This window comes from Eutrema salsugineum, unplaced genomic scaffold, assembly GCF_000478725.1.
Source record: "Eutrema salsugineum unplaced genomic scaffold, Eutsalg1_0 scaffold_5, whole genome shotgun sequence".
Taxonomy (NCBI): Eukaryota; Viridiplantae; Streptophyta; class Magnoliopsida; order Brassicales; family Brassicaceae; genus Eutrema; species Eutrema salsugineum.
This window is the reverse complement of record NW_006256612.1, coordinates 2847533-2857477: the sequence shown is the minus strand read 5'-3', so window position 1 is coordinate 2857477 and position 9945 is coordinate 2847533. Positions and strand designations below refer to the sequence as shown.

General features: G+C 33.9%; 1 pseudogene; it reads right to left on the bottom strand.

The window, feature by feature from the left end:
• Nucleotides 1-5285: 5285 nt before the first annotated feature.
• Nucleotides 5286-8687, bottom strand: LOC18991839 (annotated as a pseudogene).
• Nucleotides 8688-9945: the final 1258 nt, after the last annotated feature.

Sequence of the window (9945 nt, the reverse complement as noted above, 5' to 3'; positions counted from 1 at the left end):
TTACAAAAGTTTCTTTAATACTTTCAACATAAAATCATAATACATCCACTAGAATAATGATTTTTCTATCCTATTTCGAGTCGAATCCCATTCTAAATCAAATAATAAATAATATTCAAATCATTCAATTGGCCAATGTCAACAAACTAAACTACGATAGCATGTTAAAGTTTATAAAATTTCAACTCACTGCCTAAATCATGAATTTATAAGGTAATTCTGTTTCTTCCAAACTAATTGTTTGTAACAATAACATGTTCATATATTCGAACGATACAAAAAGAAAACATATGCATATATACTTTATTGGTTAAAAGATATTATTCTAAAATCATTATTCCTCCTCATATAGGAAAATTAGGATATAATCGACATTAAAATCTAGTTGATGAAAAAAGATTGTTAATATTCCAAATGTACAAATTAGTGGAAGATTGAATTGATTCCCTCCCAAATATTGATATTAAAACCTTAATAAAAAAATCTTTCGATAAAGAGATTTTTTTTTTATTTATTTTGAGCTTAAAAGTATCTCTTAGATCGAAGACGAACTACAAACTACCTTGCATTCACGTTGAATCCAACTAACAGCGCATCCAAATCAAAGTAAAATGTACCTAAATCACTTATATTAGAGCAAATCGATTACAGTGAAATGACTACTAACGCATGCATCGATATCGGAAATGACTATCCGAATACGCTTAATAACACATTATATTGACGAATAGAAAGAGTGGCATACCATATAAATCTCTCTTTATGTTACAGCCTCACAGGTCACAACTACAATATAAATTTCACTATATTCTAAGAACGGAAACTTCGTTATCCAAAAGAAAAAAAAAATTTTCCACTTTTATTACCATATAAGAATCAGACATTTACTTTTTGGAAGTCATTAAAAAATTATGTATCATCTAATCGTAAGTAACTTATCGTCGTGATTATCTTAACTTTCATCTCGATTCACCATCATCATTTGATTTTTCATTTTCAAATTACATCTTTGGAGCAAGTATATATGTGGATTTTCAAAGTGGAAAATACATTGTTAACTCGAATATCTCTACGGTAAATGATGCTTTTAACAAAATAAATTTTAAACGAAGAGGGGAAACAAAATGAATCTTTTCAGTGACTTTGAGCAAAGAGAGTTTTTTTTTAATATATATATATATATATATATATATATATATATATATATATATATAAATGCCCTACAAAATTGTTCAACGAGTAATCAGTACTCCACTCATATAAAAGATAATATAACAAAAATGAATAAATCTAAATTATATAAATGCATATTGATCACGAGAACCATTAACATTTCTTAATTTTTATTTTATTCCATTATTTTATAATTGTTTCGGTACTATCGTCTTTATATATTCTTTGTCCACATAAAATATTTTTTGGTTAATATATTCGGGAATTCATTCTAAACTAATCTCAATGAAAATGGTTTTGAAGGACAACAAAAGAACCCTCTTAAAAATATTATGGTAAAGTCCATACATGTAGGACTATATGTCCATAGAATCGATTGCTAAGACTTTCTGTTGTTGCGTTCATCATGTTGCTAATGGACACCAAAATCTCATGACTTTGTACTAACTCATCCCTTCAATAAAAGAAATAATTCAGCAATGCATCAGTACATCTCATGACCACACAAGTTACCAAACTAGTACTTAATATATCTGTATTTTTATATTTTTAATTTTTTATTTGATCAACAATAGAAATTGCGGATGATCTATTTCAATTTGGCTGTGGAATTACTGTTGATGGCAGATCTTACTTTTGAGTTTTGAATCACAAAATATGATCCACATGCGGTACAAATAGAAATAGAACTATGATCATTATTGATTTTTTTTATTAATGAAAAAAACAGAATATAATTTATGTGTGAATGGTAAAAACACCTGGTTTTGACCGATTTGTGACTGTAATAATAGTCAAAATATGACACATTTTCTTGTAGTGGTATTACTATCTATTCTTATTTTTTTTAACTCGTGTGATTATAGTTTGGAAATATTGTATAATTTAACTTAATCTTCTTGTGATGACACAGGTCTCCACCTAATTACAAAATAAATTACAAACGTTAATACAAGCTTTTCATATAAATTTTCTCTCGCTTTGTAATTCCTATTATCTCTTTCTTTGTAATAAGTTGTCTTGCAACATTGTAAACGGAAAATGCTATGAATCTTAATATCTTACCAAAAAAATCATCGCATTACAAGCTTTTACAGCTAATATGCATTAATCATGAATATTAAATGTAATTGCATGATGAAACCAAAAGATTAATAAACGAATCTTACAGTTATCACATGATTAATAAAGGTTTATGTTTCACGTTGGGCTTAATTATGAAAACAAATATTTAGGCCCATTGAATTTTGAGAAATGGCCACGTCATCAGCTTCCTTGCTTCCATCTTCTATCGTCTTCTTCCCCAAACCCTGAGCTTGAGAATATGAGAAAGATCGAAGCAAAGGATCTTCCAATTACAACAATCTGAATCTTTCATATTCCCTTCGAAATTCACGTCGTCCTTCAATTCACAAATAACTTCATCACTGTCTGATTTTTAGCGGAGATTATCACGATCATCTTCTAAAAGCTCTATGTTCTAATCGAGCTTCGTTTGCTCCCAGTCCCTATCTTTTTTTATTTCATCGGTCCAGATCCGAACACTACATTCAATAAAATTGAATTCGCTGCTGAATTCGAATTATATCTCTCTGCTCATCACTTGGAGAGGTATTGTTCTTCTTCACACAAGTAAGAGTGACTTCAAAGTTCAATCTCTCTCTCTCTCTCTCTCTCTCTCTCTCTCTCTCTCTCTCTCTCTCTTTCTCTCTCTCTTTCGAGAGTTTAGTTGGCTGATTAATCGTCTAACCTTGTTGATTGTCGGAATCAGGTAGACTAAGATGGAGCTGGATCCAAAGAAGTATGTTGAGCTATTGGAAAAAATTGAAGCTGAAGCTGATAAGGTTCTACTAGCTAAATATCTGGTACTCTGAAATCTGTTCGGTATCATCATGTTGGAAATATTCATTGCTTCGTATTTCATATTGATTTCTGAGTAGCACAATAAACAATCCTGGTAGTTCTGGAATTTGTCTTGCGAGAAATCAACTGGGTTTTAACCAAGTGGAGTTTGTAATATAGATGGTGGAGAATGACAGGGAGAGGAATGCGAACAGAGAGGCTCTTACAGCACTTATGAAGAAAGCTCGGACAACAAAGACTAGTGTTTCTTCTCCTTTCAATTTTATGATGAAAGATGTCTGTGGGAGCTCAACGGAACAACCTGTGGTCAAAGAAGTTTGCTCGATATGTGGATCTCATGGCTCTAGTGAACCCACATTGATGATTCTCCCATGAGCTGATCTTTTCGCTGCAGTACCGTTTCATGTTGTGCATACAATGCTAGAGAAAGGTTTGTCTTATATACTCTATTTTTCATCCTTGCCTGATTTACTTCACACTGGGGGCAGTGTGATTTAAGTCTGAGGGAGGATTTCATCCCTTTCTAACCACATTTTCTTGCATGAGCTTTTGCATTCTGCATTTTTCTTTAAAATGTTTCAGTTTTTTTTTTCGGGTTTTCTTAAAACTTTTCAAAAGTCTTTTGAGTTTCAAAAATTGTTTTCAAAGGTCAAATACATTTTGAGGAGATAATGAAAAAATCGATGATGATAACCAACCTGTTTGCTTCTACATCAATTATTCATAAAAAGCTCTTTTAAGGTTTAATACTAGACTAGGCGGAATCTAGAGTACTTACACTACGAAATCCCACCAGAGGACGTGTATTCATGGAGATTTTTTCTGACAGGATATACTAGCTCATTTTACTGTAACTTAATATTGACATCTAATTTTCTCATTAATGGTTTTAAGATGGGATCATGATATACATCTAGGAAATCTTTACCTTATTGTTACTAAATTTTGTTGTCCTAGATGACCAGTTCATCTTTAGCTGGTACATGACCCTTAACCCAAACCATCATTTCAAACCTCATACATTGTCTTTTAAGTCTATGTCAACAGATATGTGAAAAAACGCCGGAGAGGGAGGAACAACATAGTTTTCAGTCACTCAAGAGAAGGACTGAATGAAACCGGGAAAGAAGTGTACCATGCAATCTTAGCAAGCCTCATGATGTCTTAAAAGCTCATTCTTAAAAGTAATTTTCGTGCTCCCTAAGACTCTAAGTCAAAAGGCGGTTTCCCCTTTCTCAAAAAAAAAAAAAACAAAACCAAAAAAGAGAAAAAGAAAGAAATGAAAGGAAACCAAGAGCTTAAAGAGTCTTAGAAGCCGAAATCATTTGAGCCAAGACAATAGGTATTCACTTAAGGAGTTATGGATTCACAACCTGGACAAAAATCCAAGTATGGGGGGAGTTATAAGGAGAACCTGAAGAAAGGAGATCAGAAATCTTTAAGCAAAGAGAATGTGACTGAAAACTGTGGGGGCATTGACAGTTCTATTCTCTCTTGCTGTTTTGCATAATGTCCCGTCTCTCTAGAAAAAGGTAACCCTAAACACATCAAGCTTTTGATACCTAACCTTGATTTAATATCCTTTTGATGAGAATCACTGAAACTTTTAATGAATGTTAAGAGCTAGTTGACTAGAAGTTAGTTCTAAGTGTGTGGATTTTCGCATGACGGCTTAACGGACTAGTTATGTTTGTGTTTTGGTGAGAATTTTCTAGACTTGATCTGATTGATGCATTGTCCATAATTAAGGTCTAGAATTATGGTTGGTGATATTTTTGAGTTCCCTCTCATTTCTGTTGAATAATATTTTTCCAGATTGGACCTTGTTCTGTTTGAAGACAAACAAAGTCTTAAGTTTGGGGGAGTTGATAACACTGTATTTGTACTCATTTTCATCATTGATTTCAAATGCTTTGTCAAAGATTTTAATCAGTTTTAGGAACTTTTATTATGATTTCCATGTATTTGTAGTTTCAAGGCTATTTTCAAGAAACTTAAGGAAAATGATGGCAAAATGGAAGAAATCCACCTTTTCAGCTTAGAGTCAGACCGTCAGAAGTTTAGCCTCAAATGAAAACTTTCGCACCGTCTGATCCAGCTCAAATTTGGAGACAATTAAGAGGAGACAACCTGCTTTCCATAGCACTTTACATCACAAAGATCCAACGGTGAAATCGTAAGATACAAGGAGAACAAGTTGACCCAATTCACCGGCCCTGGAAGACTCTCACCCGCGGGAAAACTACATTTTACCTGTCCTGGAAGACCTTCACCCCCGGTAGACCTAAAGACGAGCCACGAGGCCCAACATCAAAGCCCACTTCGCCATTCCTCTTCAGATATGCCCTAAAAGAGACCTGGAAGACCCTAGGACCTATAAATACAGTTATTAGCAGCCATAACGGGTGTGTGCTCCTGTAATGAGATTTTGAGCCACCAAACTTTGTTTTTCTAGGGTTAAGCGATGGAGATGGTGATTCTTCCCCAGATCCATTGTTCTTTCTTCTTTCTACATAATTAGCTTTTCTGTTTCATCTTTTGCAGTTTTTCATGTCTTTTATCATTCTTTGCATCATGTAGATTTGTCCCAGAGAGTCAAGTTGTTTGAAGATTTCGATAGGCATACATATCGATTAGGGTTTCTAAGTTTCTAAACCATATTCTGGATCTCATCTCTTATAAGTTGTTCATATTGCATGAGAGTAGATTCATGACCTTTTCTCTGAGCCTAGGATCGATCAGAGACACAATAGTGTTGTATCAGATCATCCATACATAGCTTTAGAAGAATATAGTTGCTATAGGAGTCGAGAGCTACCTATAGAGAAGATGTGAGCAGACGAATTCAATGTCTAATGCATGATCTTATTTCTGGCATGAGAGCGAGAGTTAATTGTCAGATATGAGTGATTAGTTGATTAAGATAGCGAGAGTTGGTTAAGCATACATATGTCTATTCTAGTTCCATGCAGATCCCAGAAACAGATGAAGATAAATCACCCGGAAGCTAATTGGAAATGCCACCAAACATTAAAGTAAACCGGAGAAGTCTAAATCGCCACCTATGAGTTTTAGAGTCTATAGTTTGAGTCGATATGCTTGAGATATTCTTTTAACATTTCATTTTGCATTGCATCTTATTTCTTGTGAATATTAAATTAGGTTTAGTTTATGATTTTTAACCAAAAACCCCAATTCCCATGAGTTTATGACTTTGCTTACTTTCCCATTTTGTTGTTTCTCGTAGATTAGACATCCTCCTTGTGGATCGACATCCTAAATCCTACAACGTACATCTCTGCACTTGCAGACACTAGGATTTTATAAATTTAAAACTTTTTGAGGACCAACGGGCTTGTTAAAAACAATCCTAGGCTTGCAAGCCCATCAAATATTTTTTTCAATCATAAGTTCCCCTTTTCTGATAATGAGAGTTTGGTATCAGCAACTCATATATAAATGCAGGCCCTCTCTGCAATTCCAACAACAAAACTTTAATCAAAAATCACAAACAAGAATGCAGAATCTCTAATAAAAAAATTATTAAGTATTGTAGAGGAACTGAGTGAAGAATATGAGAGAATCAAGTCAAACACGAACAAAAAAAAGGAAATCCTTTTTTTGCAAATACTCAAAAACAAAGAAATTAAAAAAAAAAATCGATGAATTTAAGAGAAATCTGACAAACCATTTTCGCTTCAAGGGACTGAAAGGTTCTAAACTCGGTTATTTTATTGAAACTGCGGTGATTTTCGTGAAAATTGCAGACATAGTACATAATACATTATCAATGTCGAGAGAAAGCGAGAATGTAATATGACGCTGTTTGGATTTTCTTGAATTAATGCTTGTATGCTTTGGTCTAAAATGGGCTAGGCTCAATAGTTATACATAATACATTAATTCAAAGAGTCATAATTAAAGTTGCAATGCTTTTGTATAGAAAGAAAATACAGTATCAATTATATTGCCACAAAACTATACTTTAATTATCAAAAAAAAAATGGTCATTGAAAGACATCTGGTGGGTCCATCAATACAAAGGCCTTTGTGGCGGCCTTCTCTAAAAGCGTCCACTTGGCTTAATTTATTTGACCATCTTCGAATGATTTTGTGTCTTTCGATTTGAATATTCAAACTCGATGGCTTACTTGAACACTTATATAAACACATTATCAACCTGAAATATTTCATCATCAATCTTCTTCCACTCCCTGCAGCTCCAACCTCTTCCACAAGGTTCTTCAGGGAATCGTCTTTAAAAATGTCGTGAAACTGAGAGCACAGATGATCCAGACAAAACCTGTGATAAGCCCAAGGTTCTTTCCACAGAGACCCAGGTTCCCAACAGCAGCAAGAATGTCCTGGTGAGGACTGGAGATGAGGCAAAGAGCTTTCCTCTGTGTAACCTTCTCTCTGATTCCAGCGAGAAACCAACACCAACTATATGTGGACACTTTTTTAGTAACCGCAAATGGAAGCGAAAAAACAGAATTGTTACCGTCAAGTCCCGAGGCATCCATCGATTTCATAGGGTACTTACCATTGTTCAAGTCTTTGGAGTCCACTAGGATCAGAGGTCTGCAGTGTGGAAACCCTTCAATGGACTGTGAAGACGCCCAAAACACGCCACTGAATGATGCGAAACCAGGATTAGGAAACACATCGTATTGCCAGTCCACCACCAGCCCATTAGATGATTGTAACGCAGCCATTAATTTGGGCAATACTCTGAAACTCTGATCCCAATCTCCATATATATTTTTCATTGCATCTAGCTTCGCCTCCTTCATCTCCAGAGTTCCAAGCTTGTGGCTATTTTTTTCAATCCACCAGTTCTTCACCTCTGCAACTGATAGTGTGGGCTGCACCCTGATCTCATCTTCAATCTCATTTGCTACAAACTCCAATTCAAAAACTTTAGGAAAGCAAGTATGTGAACCGGTATACTTTGTTATCTCAACGAGTTCGTCTTCTTCTATATTAGCAGCACAAAGTGACCACTTACGCATTCAAACATATACATGTCCTTCTCGGTCTCTCTTACTACAGACTTTCGCCGTCCTCTAATACAGCACCAGTCCACTGCCTTCTTCAGCTCATCTCTATTTTTAAATCACAATCCAAAACACAATTCATGATCATCTTCAAGCCACAAACTAGTGTCTTGAAGACACGGTTTTGGAACTTTCTTCAAGCCCCCATGTAAACCTGAATCTCTATCCGCCATGTCTTCTTGTGTCCTCTGTCTCTTCAAGGAACTACTGGGATTTGCCAATGGCGACGAACAAGCAGCAGGGTCAACATCAGAGGTTGATTTCACTTCCAAATACAATTCCACATTCTTTATAGAAGGATGGTTGCTTGGAACCTCAAGCATAGCCTGCAAACTAGAGTCGTCCACCACAGGCAGAAAGAAGATACTTAACAATAGACTGTTGAATAACTACAGGGAACTTACCCAAGATATCAAACTTTGATCTCTGTTTGTCTATTCCAAAAATTAGATAAAGCCCATCCAACAATCTGCTGATCTCAGTCTTTTGCTTAACTTTGATCTTCTTAGAAGTTGGTCCTTCATAGTATACGCCATCAGGACCATACTTGATACAACCGTTCCAGTAACACAATACCATAGCGAGGCTTTCCATCGCCACGAACACAACAAACCTGGTTTGTAGAGAGATCAAAGTAAAAAAAAATTATCAAATTTCAGGCCTAAACACCTAGGTGCAAAACCTTCGAAAGACCCATTTCAAATGATACTCTCTAATTCTAATTGGAGAATAGAAAGGAAGGAAGAATAAAGCTTTTTAGCTAGAGAAACAATAGATATACTCATCCAAAACAGCAAAATACTACATAAACACTAAACAATGAACGTAAAACTAAAGACTTGTAAAGTTCTACATACTTGAAAACGGAAAAAACACGCAAAAGCTGGAGATTGTCGACTTGGGTGTGTGCAGTGACGCTTGGATTTTTCAGAAATGAAAGTAGTTTATGTTTATGTATGTATTATGGTCACTGAGACAACCAATGACCTTTTCAGACAAAGAGTATTTTCCTTCATTAAGCTCTACAGTTTCGTCGCTTCAAACTCCATTTTCTTTCCATATACAATAGTAACAAAGTATACCCTTTTCACATGAGACTAGTACATTAACCTTTGAGAAAGTAGCAAAACCGTAGAGAAGACAAACATTTCTCTAGCATTGTATGCACAACATGAAATAGTACTGCAGCGAAAAGATCAGCTCCTGGGAGAATCATCCATGTGGGTTCACTAGAGTCATGGGATTCACATGGACAATTCTAGGGGTGAACTTCTTTATTCACCCCTTCTATTATAACCAATTAAAATATGTCATGTAAGATTTAAAAATAATTAAAAATAAAATTAAATAATGAATTAATAATTAAAAATCAAAAGTTTGAATTTTTAAATATTAAACTATAATCTCTATACCCTAAACTATAATATATAAATTAAAGAAAAAAATAAAAATAAAAACTAAACCCTAAACCTAAATATTTAATTTAAAAAATAAAAACTAAACCCTAAACCCTAAATCCAAAAATTAAATTTTAAAAGAAATTAAAAATAAAAACTAAATCCTAAACCATAATCTCTAAACCCAAATTTAATTTAAATAATAAAAAATAAACATTAAATCCTAAACTCTAAATCCAAATATATATTATTAAAATTAATATTTGGATTTAGGGATTAGGGTTTAGAATTTAGTTTTTATTTATAATTTCTTTTAAATTTAATATTTAGATTTAGGGTTTAGGGTTTAGTTTTTATTAAAATTAATTTTTTTTTAAATATTTGGATTTAGGGTTTAGTTTTTATTTTTATTTTTTTCTTTAATTTATATATTATGGTTTAGACTATAGAGATTA